Source organism: Camelus ferus, chromosome X (genome assembly GCF_009834535.1).
Source record: "Camelus ferus isolate YT-003-E chromosome X, BCGSAC_Cfer_1.0, whole genome shotgun sequence".
Taxonomy (NCBI): domain Eukaryota; kingdom Metazoa; phylum Chordata; class Mammalia; order Artiodactyla; family Camelidae; genus Camelus; species Camelus ferus.
The window spans coordinates 74,982,294-74,986,192 of NC_045732.1; the positions used below are offsets into that span (position 1 = coordinate 74,982,294).

Here is a 3,899-nt window from a genome sequence, read left to right on the forward strand (position 1 = left end):
AATTTGAACATTAATATACAGTTCTGTGAGTTTCAGGTGCTATATATGAGTTTTCCTCACCTTTGTACATGACTCTGTGGCAAATAATTGTCAGTCCATCATGGAAAGGGGAAGATTTACTGGCCTTATAATTTGTTGTATCGTCTACGTTTCTGTTCCAGTGTTCAAACAGAGCTCTTGTCACTGGTATCTGGTCTGGGAATGTCAAGAACATTCTGGGCCCTGTTATATATGTATTTAACTAACCTGGCTTTGTGTCTTTTTTTAATTCTTATTTTTTATTGAAGTGTAGTCAATTTACAATGTTAGTTTCAGGTGTATAGCAAAGTGGTTCAGCTATACATATACATACATATACGTATATTTTCAGATTCTTTTCCATTATAGCTCATTACAAGAAACTGAATATACCTATAGAGTAGGTCCTTACTGCTGATCTATTTTATGCAGTGGTGTGTATCTATTAATCCCAAACTCCTAATCTATCCCTCCCCGCTTACCCCACCCTGCCCCCTCACCCCCGGTAACCAGTTAGTTTTCTCTGTCCATGAGTCTATTTCTGGTTTGTAAATGAAATTTGTACCTTTTTTTAGATTCCACATATAAGTGACATCATATATTTGTCCTTCTCTGTCTGACTTACTTCACTTAGTATAATGTTCTCTAGGTTCATCCATGTTGCTGCAAATGGTATTATTTTATTTTTTTATGGCTGAGTAGTATTCTATTGTATCTAGATACCACAACTTCTCTAGTCCTTTGTCAATGGACATTTAGGTTGTTCCCATGTCTTGGCTATTGTAAATAGGGCTGCTATGAACGTTGAGGGTGCATGGGTCATCAAATTAAGAGTTTCCTCGGAATTTGGCTTTGTGTCTTAATCTGGCTCTGCAGATAGAGTAACTCAGGGATGGCCTCATCCTTAGCTTATGTACCAACCCCATTAAAATTATTAACTGACTCTACTCCTTTGATTCTGGAAGTGGCAAAAATATAATGCTGAGGCTAGTATTTTCTTTAAACAAATACAGGCCCATTTTGTAGTCCACCCCTTTTTCAGAAGCCGTCACTTTAGCATATGTATATGCTTTCAGGATGGTTCTACACATTCACAAAAAGCTATGTCTAACCAACTGTCTAACCAACCCATTGGGTCTCATGTATCTTATTTATGTGGCCACCTGGCATCATAATATGCATTTTGTATTATAAATTATTTTATTTGCTTAGTAATATCTGAAGTAACTTTTTATGGCAGTGTATATAGCTATTATGTTATAACCCACTTTACTAGCTGTGTGGCATTCTATTTAATAGCTGTATAGTGTAACTGAACTGTGCTTAATCCAACCCATCTGATACTGATGAACACTTACATTGTCACCAACTTTTCCTTACTAAACAATGCTACTGAAAATTCTATCTGTATCTTTGCCTGCTTATGAAGTTTTAGTATGACAAATTCCTTTGGAGTCAAATGATACATGTGTTATAAATTTTTATAGGGATTGTCAAATTGTCAGTGAGCTACAAGAGGACAAAAGATAGATAACGATATCAAGAAAACAATGAATGAATGAAGCAAGAATTTTAACAATGAGATAGAAATCAAAAAAGAACCAAACAAATTGTGGGCCTGAAGAATACAATAGAAATTAAAAATTAAATAGAAAGCTTCAGCAGCAGACTTAATTAATGAATTTTAAGACAAGTCACTTGAGCTAGAGGAGGATGGTGGTCCATGAGGCTCATTGCAGACAACATGGTGGTCACGTTGGCAATCCAGAAGAGTGCCCCAGCACATCTTTCGCCTCCCCTTCAGCCTGAAATGGGGGTGTCCAGGTCACCCAGTTGGCTGCAGAGAGGGGTCAGCTGCCCAAGAATGGGAATTCTCTTCAACAGGATATAGAGACTGTCACCAGGAGCACAAAGTTATTGGGGCAGATGACGCAGGGAAAACGGTACCATCTTTTACCAATTTTCTGTGCCTAAAATTGTACATACATCCCCTACCCCCTACAATAGGGAGTAATGTAGAAGAGATAGTGATTAATAATACATGTTTCCTAATGTGGGATACTGGTGGTCAAGAATCCTTTCATTCTTCTGGGAACATTTACTATTCTAACACAGAGTTGCTAATAGTTGTTGTGGACAGTACAGACCAAGAATTTCTGTAATTAGAGAACCCTGTAATGTGTTAGCACATGGAAAGCTGGAGTGCTAATTTTTGCTAATAAGATGTATGACTGTAGAAGAAATGTGCCAGTTTGGGGAATTAACTTTTATTAGAGATCACCAGTGACATAAGCAGGCATGTTGCACTCTTACTGGTGAGAGACTATGCTAAGGACCTGACTGGGTGATTTCACAATTGAAGATCAGATGATCTCTACTGACCTCTTCTCATAGACTGTGTAAATGAAGTGTTTGACTTTACCTGAAAGATGTAAAAATTAATGGTTTAGATATAGATATAATAAACTAATTTTTCTTCTTATACAAAAAAGTTATAGACCACCTATTTGAAAACAAACATGAACTCTCACCTTCCAATCTGCTTTCTCATCAGCTCCTTCCAAAGCAAGGTCCTAAAGCTGATTGATCTTTTTCTCATCATCAGTCCTCTCAGGACATTATGTAGCCTATGCTTGGAAGAGAGAGGAAGACATTTTTAATTTTAACTTTAAGAGCTTAATTATCAGTATAACCCTCCCTAGTTCAATGTTGCCCTCATCCTGTTCCATTTAATCAAAAGACAAATCAGCACAGATATTCAGTTTCTGATATTTTAAAATGATATTACTTAGAAAAAGTATATTGTGTAAGGTTGTGTATGTAGTGTGTATATACCTCAAGTTCAAGTTAATGGCTTTGATTTATGTTCTAAAGAAAAGCAAATTATACAAGTTAACACTATTCTTAGTGATAACCATAATTAGATGAGTATGGGTATTGATTTTAAGTGCCATTTTGTATTTTTCCCCTCTGAGCTTCTATTAAAATAATAAAGAAAAAAAAATCTTGACATTGTATACCTATTGCTTTGTTGATTAAATCACATGCAAATATGTAATCCGCCTACTTGGACTATCTATCAAGTTCTTAGCTTAGTATTACTAATGGGCAGAACTGCACTTTGAGCAATTATCAAACTGTTACCTTTATTGGACTTTATGCCATCTAAATTACTAAATAGGCTGACTGACTAATGGATTAAGTTTATCGTTAATTGTATTAAAATTATCATTTTTTTAGCATTAATTAAAAGCTATTGTGTGAAACATGTCTACCCAGAGAAGTATTACCCTATAAATACCATCCAATAATTTAGCTAGAGTCTTCTTAGGTATTAAATTACATGTCAACCATTTAAAGTGACTTTGAGATTAAAAGTAAAACATTTGCTAAGCAACAGATACTTTAATTTGAAAACTTCTTATTTCCTAGGAGTTGGAAGAGTTTGGCAATTATAAAATACAATTTTTAATGCTTTTAAGAATTTGGCTTAAAAGCTGATCAACATGATGTATCATTTTTAGTTAGAAGTAATGTGTCCCAAAATACCTTTCATGTTTGCTTAGGGTATTTTCTGTCCAAGTTGAAGGTGTTTCTATTGCAACTGTAAACAAACATCCTAAATGTGTTAAACAGAGTACCCAAGAATATCTTTTATCTCTCATTCCCCGAAAACCTGAAAGTTAATCCAAACTGGCATGTTGTAGAATATTGAGGAAAAAAACTACTTTAAATACCAGTGTTTTTAGATTTCATGAAGATTTTGATGAGGAATAATAGTACATACTATAAGCATTGACAGACCTTTGAAAGTTCCTTTCTATGAAATATAAACTACCAATATCAAAATCCAAGGCAACCATGGGAGATCAATGTTTAAC

At 34.9% G+C, this 3,899-nt stretch overlaps 1 pseudogene; it reads left to right on the plus strand.

Annotated features, from left to right (window-relative positions):
* Positions 1-1,882: 1,882 nt before the first annotated feature.
* LOC102522452 lies at positions 1,883-2,389 on the plus strand (annotated as a pseudogene).
* The last annotated feature ends 1,510 nt before the right edge of the window (positions 2,390-3,899 follow it).